The sequence below is a fragment of the Petaurus breviceps genome, unplaced genomic scaffold, assembly GCF_028583685.1.
Source record: "Petaurus breviceps papuanus isolate PSGF00001 unplaced genomic scaffold, PetGlider_PUasm1.0 175, whole genome shotgun sequence".
In the NCBI taxonomy this organism is placed as follows: Eukaryota; Metazoa; Chordata; class Mammalia; order Diprotodontia; family Petauridae; genus Petaurus; species Petaurus breviceps.
In genome coordinates, this window is record NW_027185764.1 from 41941338 (window position 1) to 41961265 (window position 19928).

General features: G+C 36.5%; 1 protein-coding gene and 1 long non-coding RNA gene across 6 annotated transcripts in view; one reads left to right on the forward strand and one right to left on the reverse strand.

Annotated features, from left to right (window-relative positions):
* The window catches only part of MEF2C (myocyte enhancer factor 2C), a 221434-nt gene that overhangs the window by 200789 nt on the left and 717 nt on the right, over positions 1-19928 (reverse strand). The window lies entirely within an intron of this gene.
* LOC138158826 (uncharacterized) lies at positions 796-2186 on the forward strand. The gene is made up of 2 exons (XR_011167731.1): positions 796-943; positions 1318-2186. It is a non-coding gene; the product is annotated as an uncharacterized lncRNA (long non-coding RNA).

The window sequence follows — 19928 nt, forward strand, 5'->3', positions numbered from 1 at the left end:
GCATACATACACATTAGTGAATTTAACTAAAATTTAATCCAGCAACAATTCCCTTCAACAGACATTTATTTACTGAACAGTTGTACAAGGCGTTGGAGTTCCTGTCCGCGAGGAGTTTACCTTCTACTAATGGCAGAGGAATAAAATATTCACTGAGACAATAGCATAGGATGTAATTAAAGAAGGGGAGAGAAGACTGAGCAGAATCAGGGAAGGTATTCATTTAATTTCATTTCCTTAGAAGGCTTTTAATTGTTCACAAGAAAACGATTTTATCTCATCTCTTGAGATGTCACAGGCACCCAATTCCAGGAATGAATTTTCACACTTCCCCTAGAGAGTTCTGTCAGATATTTTCTTCCCCCATACAAGTTGTATCAAGTTGCCCATGTGTGAGGAGTATCTGTGTCTTTCTCAATTTGTCAAACATCTTCTCCCTTTGGGGGATTAATCAAGGAAAGGGCCAGAGAGAATTAGAAGCGTGGACCCTGCGTGGAAGAGATGGGACACAGATTTAGTTCAGATGTTTTCCACTCTTAAGACAAGGGCCGCCTTTGGCTGCAGCACTCTTTTCTGCACTGAGTTATTGATTGCAGGCAGCTCCAGTCCCACCACAATAATTCGTGTGACCACTTCACCCGTGCTGACTCTGTGTTCAACAGAAGCTCTCTGACTGTGAGACATCCAATTTTTCTCCCTCCCCTTCCCCTCCTTAACTCCCACCAACAACATACTCCTCCCTCTGCCCGCCTCCAAGTCCCCCCCCCCCCCCGCACCCCCCCTCCCCCTAACCCCGGCCCCAATTCTTTGATGCTGCCGGGGCTAAGGGTGAGGCTCTGGTGAGCGGTCGCGCTGCCGTGTCAATTCTAAAGCTCCGAGGCACAAACTGGTGGGGGGTGAGTGCCACGTGGGACCTCGGAGTGAAGGAGGGCTTAGTGTCTGGGTATGCTGGGGTCAGTCGGGAGGGGCATAGTAGCGGGGTCCCGTTAGGGCCGTTTCTGGGGAAGGATGCGTGTTAAGGGGTGTGTGTGTGTGTGTGTGTGTGTGTGTGTGTGTGTGTGTGTGTGTGTGTGTGTGCGTGTGTGTGTGTATTGGGGCAGGGGCAGGTAGAAAGTGTCACGTTTGGTGAAGGCGAGAGCTGGGAACATGTCGCGTTGCGAGCTTGAGGAGCGAGTACTCTGGGCAAATGGGGATGCAGGGAGGGAGAAACCCTAGGTGTGCATGGGGGAAGGGTTGGAAAGTGACGGGAGAGAAAAGCCGCCGAATTGCAAGGCTAGCAAGCTTGCGTGCTTTCGAATCAGAATAACTTCTCCACAGTGCTTGCTTGCTTGTGCGCTAACACAGCAGGGGAAGAGAGGGGAGGAAGCGACATAGGCGACCCAAGACCACACCGAGAGAAACGAGCTCCGCTCCTTCGCTAACGTTCCGTTCGCCAGCTGTAGGCGGTCTGGTCTGGATGCCTTGCCTATCGGAAGTCATCTCAGGACTGTGCAGGAACCTCAGGAGTGTGGGAGCAGCCAGGGCACAGTCCTGTCCCCTCCCTAGTCCCACCCCCGCCATATTTCCATTCTCCCGACCCCTCTCCCACGCACGTCTCGAGAGTGTCTGGAAGAACAGGATAGGAAGATGGACTGGGGGACCCTGAGATCTTGACTTTGTCATCTCAAGGCATAGATTCACTGTTTCAGGTCATCCACCTCTGGGAAAACTAACAGCAAACAGCTGGCGGCAACGGCCCCAGCAGCAGCAGCAGCAGCAGCAGCAGCAGCAGCAGCAAGCAGCAGAAGCAAAGGTTACTAGTGATGCGCCAATGAGAACGACTTTCTCAGAGTAAGGGAGTAGAAAGCTACTGTTGGTGGGCTAGAATGAGTAGTCTGTCCCTCCCACTCCCCACTCCCACCCCCACTACAAGCCTCCTTTTCCCTAACATGCAGGACTATCGTGGTATCATAGTTATTGCACAACTGTCATTACTAAAACAAAAATATTCCTGCTGGTGAGAGCAAGAGAGCTGGTTGTTTGGTCTGCCCCAAGAATCATCACGAGTTTCACTAAAAACCTCTTCTCAGGTTAAAAACCTACTTTGCACTCAAAGTGCTTTACAAAGTTTTCCGGCTGCGTTAAAACTGAATTCATCAATGGAGTGTTTAAAAAAAAAATACATTAAAATATTTTTGGATACAGTCTATATGTGCTTTTTAAACTGTCCTCTGGAGGCAACAGAAGAGGAGTAAAATGCGCTGCAATTTATAATTCCAAAACTGTATTTTAGAGTTTCTTAACATTTCCATTATAAACCACTAGTCTTGGTATTTTATCGCTGGGTTAGATCAATTCAATTTACAGAAATTTGTCATGATTTATATTCTCAGAACAGGAGCACATTTTTTTCTTCAAGCTTAGAAAGTTAAATTGTTTATTTTAAAGTGATGCTACAGAATAGAATTAGATTCAGTCGAATGGGATGAAGAAAAGAGTAAGCTGTGTGGAAAACCAGTCAAATTAGCAAATTATCTTTGACGATAGAACAACATTTTTATACTAACCTTCGTAAAAAGAATCAGTCATACACCATACCGTCATTATTATTGTTGTTTTAGAGTCCTCAGACAATTCTTCTGAAATGAGATTGGGCCTAAAGCACTCAACTAACTTGGGAAAAAAGGGTGCTACATAAATTTGGGTTGGATTTCTTAAAGAAATCTAATTGATGTGTATGTGTTTATCATATACATGACATTATTTCAGCACATTTATGTTTCTTCCTTATTAGAGTGAAATTTGGAAAGGAAATTTCAATAGTATACATGCAACACATAATTACAACTCAAACATTTGTAAATAAATATTTAGAAAATACTTCAGTTCCAATATAACAATAACAATAATAATAATTCACATTAATATACATTCACACACATATATACATACATATTTATATACATATAGGTATGTGTGTACATAATACAAACATATGTACATACCCCTACATCAAACTTTAAGGTTTGCAAAACACTATTTCTGTCTCTCTCTATATTATCTCATTTGCTTCTCACAATCAGTCCTTTTCCTTTAATCATTCAATCCAGTCAAACTGGCTTCCCTCTCCATTCTCTTGCCTTTATACAGGTCCTCTCCATGCCTGGAATCAACTCCCTCCTAATCGCTCCCTCATATTATCTCTCTCTTCCTTCAAGACAGAGCTCAATGAGCACCATCTTCTTTTTGAAATCTTTCCTGATACCCTCAAATGCTAGTGACTTCCTGCCCAAACTACTTTGTATAGGACTATTTTGAAGGAGTTCTACAGAAACATATATATATATATATATATATATATATAGTCCTTAATAGAATGTAAGTTCTTTGAGAGTAGAGATTGTTTTTATTTTTTTGTATTCACATTAGTCAGCATCTAGCTCAGTGCCTGGCATATAGAAGGTGCTTAATAAATGCCTGTTGATCAGCTGATTTAAAACCAAGCGTTATATTCCTTTGCTCTGTTTAATGCTAATTGCTTGAATTGCTTCTCATCATAATTTTCTTTAATGTGAGAATGGAATTTTTGTCCTGTTCCTAAACTTATCCATGCAAACCGATCATCTGTCATAATTATCCTTATCCTTTGTGTTGGAACCCCTCTAATATTTAGGCAAAAATTGCATTATTTGTCACTGAATCATTATGCTTCTTTTATGAAAATTTTCAAGTCTATATTTTTGATTGGATAAACTTTACAGTAAATCAAGCTACAATCTGTGAGAAAAGAAACACTCTAAGTCCTAATAAATATGAAATGCTTTTCACTCACGTATGTCTATGATGGAGTAGGGAGAGTGTATATAAACTAAGCATTTTTCACAAGTACCTTTACTATTTTTAAAACTATGAATTGTTTTTAACTTTGTAATTTTGGGTATATAAAGGTAAAGGTGGAGTAGAGGAGTTGTTTTCTTCTCTTCCACAATTTTACAATACTTATTGTGGTGAGTGTCAATGTACGTATGTGTGTATGAACACACACATATACATATACAAATATGTATACATATGTGTACAGATATACATATACACACATTTGCTGAGCAAAGACATTCTGAAAGTCCTCTATCTTTCATGGAGGATATTGGGACAAACTGGATTATTTCAATACAGCCCACATGACCAAATGTGAATTATTCTCCTGCAAATGTACTCTTGGACTTTTAATTTCTTTCCTGATATGCAAGGGCTATCAATATGATGAATTGGGGTCACCACAACAGGGAAGAACTACAGGTATAAGAAAGAGTGAATGTTTTTGAAGGGATTGCATTGTCCCATTCACACAGGCATGCACACACACACATACACACTCACTGCCTGTAGGATATTCCCTATCCTCTTTGTCATTTTCTAGGGGCGCCTCTTTTCACTTGAGAGTTATTTTGTTTTTGAAAAGACACAGGAAACCCGAAGCCTCACCCTTCTTCTCCCTGGCTGACCTTTGGAATGCTGCCGTCAGCCAGGAAGACGCTGATATCTTCAGCCCCCTGCCAGTTTAAATTCTTTAAGGGCAGAACCTGCTCAGAGTGTCTCCTGATGTCATTCCAAATGCCTGATGGCCATCTATGGCAACTGGGCTGAGTAGAAGCATGCTGGGAAGCCAGTGCCTGTGGAATGCCTAATGTGGCATTCTGTGACTGCTGCAACCCAGGAGTAGTTCCCTGTTGGGCTCATGATCAACAGCATCCACAGCTGTGAGGGGCAGTATATTCACCACCTCTCTAAATAAATAAATAAATGGTAGATGAATCCATTTTATGTTATTGATTTTAATAAGGCCTCTTTGGGGACATTTCCCATTGATTTCATGATTGCTATATATAAATATCATAGGAAACATACTGATTCAGAGCGCTTAGTAAAATAATTTACATACGGAATTTACCCTAAATCTCTTTAAAGAATTTACAACAAAGGCTTTCCCCCTTTCCCCCCACCCCAATTTTACAGGTAGTTTTTATAAGCTCTTTCATCTACATATAAGTACATGATGGAGCCATTATCAAAATTTCTCAGGATTTCATTATTTTTTCAGAACTTCCAGTCATATTATGAGTTCAACAGAATGACATAAGATTGTTTTTAAAGGAAAATACCTTATAAAAATTTTTATAAAATAAAATAAAAATTTACTTTTCTGTAAATATAATTACTTGCTAGAAAAGTAAATACTTATTTCCATATCCTGATTCACTAGAAGGGAAAGAACAAATTCCACTCTTTGGGCAAAACCTTTCTAAGATATTTTGGGACCTTGTTTAGAACTAATTAAATTAGATATGTTTTAATTCACATCTAACTCATTCATTTTCTTTGCATACAACTGATTTATGTGAAGTGTGTATTGTAATTTTTGGAGATTATTACGCAAACCTGATTTTCTATTGATTTTTTTCATTCATTAACTAAAGTCCTTCTAGCTCAGTGTATGAACCCTGATCTTCCCTAACACTTTTCTATATATATCTTTCTCATAGTCTCTTCACTGTCCTTCAAGTCTCAGCTAAAATCCCACCTTCTACAAGAAGCCTTTTCTAAAACTCTTTTGATGTTAGAAGCTATTATCTCCAATTGATCCTGTATGATCTTGTTTTGACACAGTTTTCATGTTGTTCCTCCATTAGATTGTGAGCTCCTTGAGAGCAAGGATTCTTTTTTTGCTTTTCTTTGTGTCTTCAGTACTTAGCACACTGGCTGGAACATAGTAGGCATGAATAAATGTTTGTTTACTTATTGACTGGACTGGTTATTTTTGAAATATGTATACATATACACACATATATACATACACACACACATATATACATATACACACACATATATATATGCTTTACATATATATATATATATATATATATATATATATATATATATATATATATTTGCTTTTTGGAGGGCAATTGGGTTAAATGTCTTGCCCAAGGTCACACAGCTAGTTTTTGTGTTAAGTGTCTGAGGCTAGATCTGAACTCAGGTCCTCCTGACTCCAGAGCCGGTGCTCTATTCACTGCACCACCTAGTCGCCCCATGAAATATTCTTGCAAGCATTTCTGTCACTGGAAGGTGTATTGAAGTTATCTCTCAAAATCTCTAAAGCTGGAGAAGGCAATAAGAGGTATAAACATTACGATTTACAGGTATCTGTTCATAAAGTTGATCTTACCAATCTAACTGAACTCTATCATTATCTTAGTAGTCCCACCCATCCTTCTCCTGTTATACTCTCCAATTCCTGTAAAGACTGATTTTTAAGCTTTTGTAGTACCAATTTTGGTTGCTCAGGAATGCACCTTCTATTTTTAACATTTTCACTATGAAACCAACCATTCCATGAAACACGATTTTACCTGAAGTCCTATTTCCTCAAAAAAAAAAAAATAGACAGTAAGTGGGGATATGTCTGTATTTGTTTAACAACAATGCTAGAACTTACACATCCACGGGAGCTGCCCCCTTTTTACTTTGTCACGTTGGGAAGCAATATAATTATTTCAATATTTTTTTTTTGTTGAGAAATATCAATTGACTTCTCCCAAACTGATATTTTGGTGATTTTTGTTGATTCCCCCCTTTACATCCCTGGTTTGACACACTACCTTTGCTTCTGAAAGGATAAAAATAGTCTGTTATGGTGGGTCTACAGCTGGAACTGTGTTCACATCCCACCTCAGGTGCTTATTAGCTATATGACCTGGACAAGTCACTTTCCCTTTCTGAGTTTCATTTTTTTCATCATTAATATAATAATAGCAACTACCTCATAGGGTTATTGTGAAGATCAAATGAGACACTGTATGTAAAATGCATCATGACACTACAAAATAGTATTCCACAAGATTCTGCCCTTCCTCATCACTACCTTAGGCTCAATATTTTTCTAGATTCCATGTTTGAATTATATTTTATTCTTTAGAATCTTCTTAATTTTTGTTCTTTGTCCTACTTTCTTGGAAAGCATCTGACTAATCTGATAAACAACGGCACCCACTGCCTTGTATTTGTAAGATATTTTATGGATTTACAAAGCACTATATACATTTTGAGAATGCATAAATGTATTTTTCCTGAAAAAAAATGTTTCCTTATATTGCCTTTTTAGTATCTTCTTAGACTTATTTTGAAATTTGTATAATGTAATTATGTGTATAAGTGATCATGTGGCAAGGAAGGTAAACTGTAGTTGTGTTGAGGCTTAATTCTTCTCTAAAAAGATCCTTTAGAAAGGGACTTAATGGAGGTGATACCCTAACCCAAAAGAGTAACTCCAATAGCAAAACAGTACAAGGATGCCTTTTGATTTTCTAATTAAATTTAAAGGATTTTTTTTTAAAGGCATTTACTATGTACAACATCCTAGGCCAGGTTCCACTGGAGAAATAGAGAAGAATAAGACACAGTGACTTTGCTCATGATACATTGTAGGAAGGGAACTACCACCAGTCTACAAATTGCCATAATAAAAGTCACATTTTGTTATAGAAATGCTGCAAAAGAGGTTAAGCAAAGGACAATGGGAGCACAAAGATGGAAGAGGTCACTTCTGGCTGAAGGGATGGGGAGTAGGTTTGGTATAGGAAATGGGGTAATAACCTGGAAGGATGAATTGAATTTTGGCAGGCAGAAAATAGAGCAAAGGCATTCCTAGTAGCAGGTTTCATTTAGTTTATTTTTAGTTTTCAACATTCATTTCCACAAGATTTTGAGTTACAAATTTTCTCTCCATCTTTCCCCTACCCCTGCCCCAAAATACAGAACCTACTAAATACCTCTTCCCCCGATCAGTTCTTTCTCAATCCTCCCCCCACAGTCCCTCTTACTTTCTAGTAGGGTAAGATGGATTTCTATACCCCAGTGCCTGTATATCTTATTTTCCAGCTGCATGTAAAAAACAAATTATTATTATTATTTTTAACATTTGTTTTTAAATCTTTGATTTCCAGATTCTTTCCCTTCTTCCCTCTTCACTCCCACTGGGAAGATAAGCAATTCAATATAGGCTATACATGTGTAGTAGGGAAAGTATTTTCAAAGGCACGAGTTAGGAAAGTATAAGGTGTGTTCAGGGAATGGCCAGCAGTATAGTTTGACTGGAGCATAGGGTTCGTGAAAGGAAGAATTGAAGATATAAATACAGATTGAAGCTAGACTGTGATTGTCATGCTAAGGAATGTATCCTTTTTTTTTGTGGGCAATAATAGGGAGGCAGTCATTAAGGGTTTTTTAGGGGGGGTGTGTGTTTGTGTATGTGTGATACATTTTCTGCAGGAAATTTATTCTGGAGGGAGGGTAGAGGATGTATTGTGAGTGAAAGATCAGAGCTAGAGATTTAAATTAGGAGGCTACTGAATGAATACAGGTGAGAGGCAATGAGGCTCAGATCTATACTACTGGCAATAAGATATGATTGGACAATTGAGAGAAGTGTTATGGAAACAGAACTGGCAGGACAGTGATTACTTGAGTATGGAGATAAGGGAGAGGAATATATCAAGATGGTTGCCATTTCTTGCCTGAGGTATTGGGGAAATGATGGTGGTGTTAACATTAATGAGGAAGAATTGACTTGGGGGGGGTAGTTTGGGACATTTTGAATTTGAAAAGTACACACAGTTCATCTAGGTAGAGATATCTAGCAAGTAGGTAGGAATATAGGAATTTATGTAAGCAAAGGGGCTGAGACTAGAGTTATAGGTTTGGGAGTCAACTTCGTGATAGGTGATAGTTGTGGTCACAGGACTAAATAACTTTATCCAGAGAGAAAAATATAGAGTTTTTATGATTGTCTAATCTTTAGAAGCAGGAAAAGGGAAAAATACGAGAGAGGATAAAAAATGGGTGGTCAACAAGGAAGGTGACAACATCAAGAGAATATACCATCACGGAACCCAAGGAAGGAGAGAATTTCAAGAAGGAGATTAGATACTGACAAAAAAGAAAATATACTGAAGACTGAGAAAAGAGTTCTAAATTTGTTGGAGATTATGCCTTACTTTTGTGAAACCAATTTCAGTAGAGTGGTAGTGAAGGCAGAAGGCAGACTTCAGGGGGTAAGAGATAGTAAAGGAAATCATCAATGGAAATCTTTTTTATTTTCCCCAGAAACCTCTATTGATGGAATAGAAGTTTTCCCCTTCCCTCTTTATATTTGAGACACAGGGTCATATGTCATATGTAATCTCCCTGAGGGCAGAGATTTGGCCATTTTTCATCTGTTTCCTCTCCTCAGTGCCTTACACATAGGAGACTTTGATGAATATTTGCGGAATTAAATGGAATTGCATTATACTTGGTTAGTGTGCCAGTAAAGTTTGACACACGTAGAAACCATGTTTCTATTTCTAACCACTATGTTCATGGAAGTTCCTATGAGGGAAAAATAAGAACTATTTAGTGTCAACACAGGCTATCTCCCATTTATGGGCAAGAATTATGGAAGTTGATATCATTTCTATGACAGACCTAATATCTTTTTTTAATAAATGGAAGAATTGAATCCATTGTTTGTTTCAGGAGACAAGAAAATATGACATATCATAAATGTGTAGATATGATTATCTTATGTAATAAATGTATCCATTTAGATAAAATCAGAACTAAATTTAATTCTAAGTGGATAATTTTGTCTTTTGAGAAAATTATGAAGAAACACATCTGATCTCATTTTTCCTTTTGACCCATTTATTTTTCATTATTAAACTTACTTCCTCCTTCTATTCCAGTGTCCCTGGTTCCCTTTAATTTTACAAAGATATAGTGGGATGTAATAACTTTAAAAGAATACTTTCAGTGAGCTTGGGAAAAAGATGACTCATTAAGTTGTTAACTGTCTTGTTGCCTGTAGATTGTAGCCTCCTTGACTGCCATTTACCACATATTTGCTGTCCTGTGTGTATTGACTTGTTGAGCTACATTTTCCAATTTGGGGGAGCTGGAAGAGAGGCTCATTTTTTAATTTCAAGGTGCCAGAATGTTTCTAACAAATTACTTCAGTTGCCTAAATTGTCTCCAAATTACCTGAAAATGTTAATATGCCTTCCAAATGTGATGAACTTCTAGGGAAAGATTGTCTCATAGAAAAACATGACTCAAAATGTTCTTTTTTGTTCTAGTTATTATTATTGATACTATTTCTGTCATTTGTAGGCAAAGGTGAAACAAATTGGGAAGCAGGCAAGTTAACTCGACATCAGTACACCAGTGTGTTTGCAATTGTTTGGCCAATAGTGCTGATGGTTTTGTGTTGCTCTCTCCATGCTTCATAACTAAGTTCTTCTCATGAAAACTAACCTCATGTGACCTCCAGGAGGACAAAATCTGGGACATGAATGGCAGTAAGTTGCAGTGGAAGAGTGTTAGTCAGAAAGACTGAGCTCAATCCCCATCTCTTCTAGTCAAGGGTTTGGTAGCTGTGGACCTCATTTCCCCTCACTAATCCACACTTTCCTCATTTATAAGATGAAGACTACTAAGTATTGACCAGACCCTCTCTAATGTTCATTTTTAGCCAACCTTTTCCACATTGTCAACATGTTCTAATCACCTGAAATAGCCATCACAAGTAGTTTATCAGACAAGAGGTGATTTCTCTGAGGGAGTTTTACTCTTTCTGATTATAAACACCATCCATGTCATTTTTAATGACTTTCTTTAAGAGTCATAGTTCAGCAGGCATTGTTTGCTTCCCCTTCCCCCCATACTTTTGGCTTGGACCTGTAATTTCTTAGGTGACAGGAACTCCTGGTGAAAAATCTGCCTCTTCCATGGTAGATTTGATGAGGGCTACTGATAAGTTAGGTGGCTTGTCCAGAGTAATATAGTCAGTATACTCCAAAAATAACTCTCTATAAACCTTCTGCCTCCTCACTGTTTATTATACAGATGAGCCACTTAAACCTCTTTAAACCTTTGTTGCCTCTTGTGTAAAATAAGAGGGTTAGTCAAGATGGCTTCTTCAGTGCTGTCCATCCCTAGATTCATGATCCCATGATGAAATAACCAGATAGAGGATGTAGGTATAGCCATAAATATTGTCTTTATTCATTCACACTTGTTTGATCTTTGAGCTGGAGAAATTGATAACTCTCTGTACTTCATAATTTAAAAGTCCACATGAATAATAACTAACATATAAGCAATACCCAAGGACTGCTGTGCCAATGCTATCTAAAAACAGATGATATGTCTATGCATGTTACAAAGAGTTTATTACAATCTAGGGCTCACTCTTATCCAGTGCAAGCCTTATTACCATTTCTGGTAGCAAAACTGGGCAATGTTCTCTGTTGGTATCTTTATACTGCTCCATTTAGTCCTGGAGAACTTGATCATGGTCTCCAGTTTTCTTATTACTGTGGAGCAGGAGAAAGAACTGTTTTAAGAGCAGAGTAAAGTTGATTCAGAACCTTAAGCATCTCAAAACTGATATGAGACAGATTGGTATGGTTCCTAGATTAAAAATGTGTGATTTCTGTTTAATTTTCCCTATCAGTGTTTCCTAATTGTTCCAATGACTTCTGACCCACAAAATTTAGCAACTTCTTATATGAGGAATGAATATAAAGCAATGTGATGTATTTTAAACACTAATAATATAAACATCTAAATAATATCCAGCCACTTACACAATGCTTAAGCTTTTACATATTATAATTTTTATGGTATTGTGAGGTGCTTAAATATAAGTGCAGGGTGACAAAGCTTGAGAGACTTCTTGCTTACCACATCTATATATCTATATCTATCTATGCATCTTTCTCTCTATACATAATAATGTCAGGTGTTCAGGCCAGGTAGATGAAGTCCATGAGTTCACTTAGTTTTTCTTCTGATTCACATTCATTTACATGTCAAACTAGAAAGTCTTGGGAGTTTTTAGCCCTAAGTCAGGTATTTGTCTGGGACAAAAGACATCAGTTTAGGTGTCTCCCGATAGAGAAAGTTAAAAGAAAATGATATAGGTGTTATAATAGGAGCACTTTGATAACACCTTGCTTAGTTGGGTGTAGTGGTTCATAGCCTTGGTATATGATTAGAGATTCATTATTTTTTGGACACTGTACCTTAGCAGTTAGGAGTTGAGATGGTCAGTAGGGGGAAAGAAATTAAACCTAATAGCTAGTATCAGAGAGAGGCTCAATGACCTTCTATACTAAGTGGAATATGCCCAGAATTGAATAATGAAGATGTCTAATAGAAATACTGGGATGAGAAACTCAAAGATCTCATTCTGCAAGGGACCTTTCCATCTAGTTCAACTCCCTCATCTTATAGATGAGTAAACGGTGGACTAGGGAGATGAACTGACTCATTGTAGGTCTCGTCTCACAAGTAGAAAGATGATGTGTGCCACAGCAGCCACAAGACAAACAGCAAATATTAGACCAGCAGAAAGATATGACCAGTTGAGAATAACAGGAAGCAATCCAGTGACATCAACAGAAGACAGCAGTGGCTCTGTGGTACCAGAAGCATGGAGTATATTGGAAGACTATCCTTTTGCTATTTTTATTAATATCCAATTATTAAATGCTTTTGTTTTGAACAAATTGTGTTTTCTTGCTGTCTAATAAAAGTAAACATATCAAGGGTCATTTGTGAGCTATAGTTTTGAGTGGATATGGACCTGATTGAACTTGGGTTAGATTTCTGGGGGCCCAATGTTTGTGAGGGAATTCTCCCTCTCTCTCTCTCTCTCTCTCTCTCTCTCTCTCTCTCTCTCTTACACTCATATACACATACATAACCCTATTGTATAAATTTATAAACTGAGACAAACAAAAAGTAAATAACTTGTCCTAGGTCACCCATCTAGTAAATAATAGAGATAGGACTTGAACTCAGTGTTATTCTAAAATTAAATCTCTGTCTAGCGCATCATACTGTGCTCAAATGACTTGTCTCCTTTACTTCTGTAAGGGCTTCTTGAATTGAGTAGGAGGTTCAGACTCTTGTTGGCTTCTAAAATTCCTTCCAACACAGATCAGGATTCAATGAGTTTAATGATCCTGTTATGTATTGTCCCAAACATTTCTGGAGCTCTTCAGAACTGCTTTCAAATTTTAAGACAGTTTGCTCTGAAAAATTCTCACTGGTGGCAAATTTTCTTCATTTCATAGTAAATTTGATTTTGGGAAGGAATTGAAACAGAACTCATTATCTTTCCCCCTAGATGCACCCTGCCACCTATCCTACCTAGTCCATTACTTGAGAGGTCAACACCATCCTCCCAGTTCCTCTGGCTCAAAACCTATGAGTCAGCCATGGCTCCTAACTTTCTTTTACTCCTCATATCTAATCTACTACCAAGTTTCAAAATCTCTCAAATTTACTTTGCTATGGACCCTCATTATCTTACACCTGATTATTGGAATAACCTGTTTGTGGGTTGCTTGCCTAAAGTTCATCTCTATTCCAGTCTTCCATTCAACCACCAAAGTTCTTTTCCTGAATCTGAATTCTGATTGTGTCACCTCCTTCCCCCACTCAATAAATTCCAATAGCTCTCTATTGCCTCCCGGAACAAATACAAAATGCTCTGTTTGGTATTCCAAGGTCATCATAACCCAGTCCCCTTCTAGCTTTTCAGTCTTCTTTCATCTCACTCCCCCCATGTACTCTTCAATCCAGGGAATCTGGCCTCCTGGCTATTCCACAAATAAGACAACTCCATGACACTCTACTACAGGTATTTATTAATATTCCAGGTATTAATAAATATTTATTGCTTGACCAAACCAGAAAACAGTTTTTAACTAAAAAGAGACATGTCTATAAATTATGAGGCATTTTTTCTCAAAATTTGAGAATACTTACGAAGATGATTTCCAATATGTTTTGAAAAAAGATAACATTACTGGAATAATAACTTTCTAGGGTTTGAAGGTTAGCACTCATTTGAATGATTCAGATTTTCGTATTGCTATCTCCTTCATTTAGAATGATGCCTTGCAAATAATGACTGCTTAATAAATGCTTATTGAATTGAAAGATGTTCTGATATTGTTGTTAAAGATAATCTCATTACTTTACAGGCAGATATCATAAAGTCAGGCTTTAATTGAATTTTAATTAATGGTAGCTTACATTTCTACAATGCTTTCCTAGCTTACAATAGGTTTATGTTATTTCATCCTATCTTTGCAACCCTATGAGGGCAAAATTGAATATATTATTGTTTCTACTCTATGGAGGAGAAAATTTAAACCTCAATAATGTCAAATGACTTGCTCAACATTGCATAGTTTCTAAGTGCCAGAAGCAAGAGTTCCTGTGTTCTGAGTTCCATGTTAGGGCTCATTTCACTACATAAAATTGTCTTCCCTGGCTTGGCTCCCCAGTTCAATGACATTTGAAGTGTCCTTGGACACATAGATGCTATCTCTTAACCTTTACTTGTTTTCTCTTCAGTTTCTATAATGATATTTAATATGTAAGAGGCATGTGGATTGATGATTTATTCAGCCAGTTTCACCACTCCTCTCAATTCTATACCCTCACTGAAGCTTGGGTGCTTCATGTATTGAATGTTGACCATAAGGTAGTCATTTTAAGAATTTGTGATAGCTTCAAGGATTGAAGAAATTGATTTTCCACTGCGTGGTGGTGGCTATGGTCTCTGAATTTAGGAGATGATGCTGAGAATCAAACATAGCCATTGGCTATCTTTGAAGGTAAGAACATTCTACACAGGGATTTTGCAGTCTGGAAAGAATAAAAATATTGAGAAAAATATTGCTGATGTAACAAAGCATACTTGTAATAGGAGTGAGCAAAATGATACATATGTTTACAAGCCCCTTTTATTTACTCTCATGGATCACTACCACCAGTAGCTTGGAACACAATGCTAGTTGCCTCAGCCTTGAACATCTTGACACTGAAGTCATCCTTTACTATAGTTGGTTAGTAAAATAATGTGGTTTCTGTGGTAACAAGCCTTTCATTGATTAGCAATCCTGCTTAGGGCTCTAGTAATTACCATTTATCTTCAAAGCAGTCAATGGACAATTGGCCTCTGCACCTCACTACAAGAGCTACCATGGGGATAAATGTTCCTGGGCTTCCAGCTTCTCTCATGTTGGTAACCAGTAACCAAAATGAATTTGAAGTCCTTTATGTAATGCCAGACACTTTGTTAAAGCTTAGAACTAAGGAAGGGAAAACTTTCTCAAGTATGCCTGGTTCTGACTTTAACTGCTGTTCAATAAATGGCAGTTTTGTGCTCTGGGCATACATTTTCAGGTTGCCTTATGGCATGGGAAATGGTAAATACATATCTTTAAACATTCCAGAATTGACCCCTAAAATTTTAAAGCTAAAAATGCTATGTTATCGCAAGCTCTCCCTACCCCATCCATGTTTAACTCTTACTTATTTGAAGTTATTTACAATATTATAGTTTTGGGGTCAGGTTAGGTCTATATATTCTGTATCTTTTTTTTTTTTTTTGCCACAATTAATCCTTTCTCCTCAGTGATAGGATTTAAATGATTATTACCATTAGGTTCTCACTCTGGAGTTCTCAGAGTGGTGGTGGACAATGAATGGTGGGTGATTTCATCCATGTGTGGAAATTCTAGTGTTGAAATTCGATCAATCAGGAAGCATTTATTAAGCACCTACTATCTTCCAGGTGCTCAGCTGAGCTCTGCTGATCAGTAACTTGTTTAATACTTAACATACGCATATACTTAGTTCTGGAAGGGTTGTTGTTTGCCCTTAGTTCTCAAAGAGGACCGTGATATCAGGGAGGTGATGCCATGACATGCAACTGAATTGGATTTAAGTGAGGGAGAGCTGTGCAAAGTCACCAGCCTCACTTTCTCCTCCAGTGATATCTGGGTCTGGTGACCAGGTATAGATTAGGACAACTGGAGATGCTTCTGAATGCACTAGGGAACCATTTTTCAGATAAAGAAATTACCTCAGAGGTCTGACTTGCCCATTGTTATACATGGAGTGCCTAATTTGGATTTGAATCCAGGTGTCACTAACTTCAAATTTAGCATTCTAATCTTTATGTCATCCTACCTCTTTTCTTAAACTTATAGCTTAGTCTTTCAAGCTTATGGAGTAGTATGGAGCAGTGAGAAGTTGACTGATTTTCAAATGGTCACACTGTTACTCTGGGTCAGAAGCAGGGCTTGAACCAAATTCTTTCGGACTCCAAGGCTGACCATCTCTCTATTCATTATGCCCTTATCCTTCTCTTTATGGCTGGTTCTAAAGTTAAGAAATCTATTTTTGTGAATTGTGAAATTCTTTGCTCTGCTACTTTATACCCCTTAGCTGTAACTTCATCCATGTCTGTACCTTGGTAAATGCTATTTATTGTTACCACCCAACTCTTCTTCTCTCTGCTACATCTCCTAGTAATTGCTTTGGAGTTTTGATTTTGTTTTGGTAATGGTCAACCCCTTTATGTCCCAGTAGAGTGAATATCCCACATCAAATACAAGGAGACTTGTGAATATATTATGCAGACAATTTATAGAATCATCAAACAGTGGCTCCAATTTATAAAGCATTCCATACTTTAGTGAGAACAATGCTATAAAGTATGTAGTGCAGGTTTTACTATTTTTATTCACACATGAAAGGACTGAGATTCATAGAGATTGATATTTGAGCATAGTCACATAGCTAGTAAAGTCCACACCTGGGACTTGAACCCCATTTTCTAACTCTAAGGCTAGCACTATGTCAATCATACAAGAAGCTGGGAAAGCATGACTGTTGTATCAATAATGGATGGAAAGTTATTTTGTATTATCCACTGATTTTACTGGTTAAATGTTGATATGTGGTATATTCTGTCACTTGGATTATCTAAGTGTTAATGTATTTATGGCTGTAGGAAGGTTGCTTGCCAAAGCTGACAGGAACACATCAATGTGCCCCATTGGTGGCATACTACTTCCCCTTTGCCTCCCTCTGTAGGGTACAAGAAACATAGGAAAACCTAGTGAGCTACCATGAATATCAATTGCTTTTCATTTAAATTAAGATATATAAGGCAAACCAAATTGAGAAGAGGAGAAAAAAAAACAAACTCATGCCTTTGCTCACTGGACCAACTTTAGGATGAATGGGGTGGAATAACTAAAGTTTCTTATCAATAGGTTTGATTAATCTTGACTTTGGTTTCACTTAAGTTGGGCTTTACGTATGTCTATATTTTGACATACAACAGATGAGAATTGGTAGACATGGCTTGTGGAAAATATTGTCAAAGTTTCTTTGTGAGTAATGGTTACAATAAAGAGAAAGTATTTTTCAATTCAAAGTTAAAGTACCTGCAATCAAATCCAAGGTCTGCCAATTACCAGCCATGTGACCTTGGGCAAATCACTTAAAGTATTTGGGCCTTGATTTCCTCATTACCATTAAGGTCCCTTGAATCTCTAAATCTATGGAATTTGGTCTGAGGAGAATTGAATGATAGTATTTATCTCATAGGGTCATTGTGAAAATAGAATTAGAAAATGAGAGTAAAATACCTCATAAATTACAAAGTATTATTTAGCATGTGAGCTAAATATGTGAATTAGGAAGAGAAAAAGAAATTAGATTAGGAAAAAATGTGTGAGAGAGAATGGGAAAGGTAGAAAATAGAAACTTTACCCCTTTCCATATATAATCTATTTAAAATCCCACTAGATTAAGGTTTCGTCAGAACTGCTGAGTAATATGTAATTTTTAACTACACTCATTTACATATTGTCCAACTGACAGCTGATAACTGTCAATCAGGTGGATTGTTAATGGGACTTATACATTAAAGTGCATGTTAATTACAAATAAAAGACCAAAATATTTTGCTCTCTTCAAGACATACCTATTAGCATTATTTTTCCTGGTCCCTTCTCCTTGCTACAACTAAGCAGTTTTACACGGTGCATTTTGTTGGATTACTTTTTGGGGCAGTTTTCCAACTAAGAAGTCAGTTAATATCTGTGTATTTGCCGGTCAGTTCCTTGTAGACATGAGGTATTGCCTTATGCAGATAAGGGCTTAGAAACTATATTATTGAGAAGTTTAAAAAAAGTTTTTCAAAAGTTGTTTTGCCCTACATAGTTTTAAAATAGTATATGAATATGTTCAATTTTTTTTTCTGGTACAGTCTTTATAAAAAACTAATGTCCATTACAAATAAATTCTAGTGTTAAGATTCTTAGACTTTAAAATTATTTCTAAAGAGTATTATTTGTCATGCTATTGTTGGTCACTTTTATTGTTATTTATGTCAAAATTGCAGCCAAAAGACATTTACAAGTATTTGTGATAGGTAATCTAGAAGCTTTTCTGATGCAAAAGAAAATCATGGCTGTGAATGGAATTAGAAGTTAAGATTTCTCATTAAAAAGAAAAATACTGGAAGCATCAGTTTTAAAAGCATATGAAAAGGTTTTAGACAGCAAAGCATATGTACCGTAACATAAAATTGACAAGTAGGTGCTGATAGTTAAGACTTTTATGTTAGTATTTATTTTTATTATTGATAATGGAAAAATTGATAATCATATTGAGTAGTAATACTCATAAAATCAAGAGGTAATTGCAAAGTTGATTTCTATCTGAAAGTGACCTGATCTACATTAAAAAATGTTTTAACCATTATCTTGTGAATTGAATGGTCTCACCATTTAGTAGAATAGTATTTAAAATAAATTTTAAAATAATTTTCAAGTGCATTAAAATACAAGTTTACCTTTTTGCAATAAAATAAATTCATATAAGACATTTTTTTAATCGCTATAACCCAGACTCTAAGCAAGAACATAATTAAATATTTTGGAGATAATAGCATATATATGATTATTAGATACATTGTATTTATTGAGCAAATATGTAGATGTTATCTGAAATACATAAACAACTTTTACTATTTGCTAAATAAACACTATATTCAAGTTTAGAGTTATTTAAATACATAATCATTCATTACTAAAATGTATATAAATACATATGTCTTATACATGAAAATGTCAGAAGTTTTCTTTTCATTGAGCATAAGACATTGTCTTCTAAGTTTATTCAATAATTTATGGCTAAAAGAAAACCCCAAAACAAAACTATTAACATAATTTTAAGGAATTATTAAGCCAGACTAGAAGAATATGACATTTGGGGAACAGTTTGCTAAGAAATGGCTCATTCCTTTTATAGTTTTTCTTCCTACTATGTCACCCCCCCCCCAATACAAGTTTGTCTGTTGTTTTGTACTTCATACAATTCAGATAAATTATAGTAACCAAAAATTATGTGTAGTAATATACAATTAAAATAGCAGCTTCAGCAGAAGGAATCACTTATATCCATAGGGACAACTCCATTTTTAGGTACTAAATTCAGCCCCCACAGCCCAAAGAATCAATCGTTTGTATAGTAATTTTTAGCATTGTTGGTCAATATATAGCCTTCTGCATTCATTGGGATATTTTGCTGGTAACCATGAGATTTGGTCATTGAAATGATTTCATAGGTTTACTATGTAAAATCTTTGTTTCAAGTCTTTTCATTTTGTTGTTTAAATAAGTATTTTTGGCTTTCTTTAAAACAATAATTTATAAGAAATGCTATGAAGCATAGTTGAAAGTAAATGTTCTTATATAGTATTGTATAAACAATTACTTTTTAAAAATATGTCCTGACAGTTTACTTTCTCGTGTTGTTTTACATTAATTAAAATCTTCTGAAAATATTTTTCTAAACTTTTGAACTCAAGAAAGTAAAATGCAAACTATAAACTTACTTTGAAAATCAATGGTGTGAAAAGGTATTCTAGTGATGCCTTTGGATGAAAATAGATTTGCTTTTCTCACTATTGAGACATTTCAAATAATTGGTCAAGAACATATTTTCCTTTTAATTGTTGACTATTT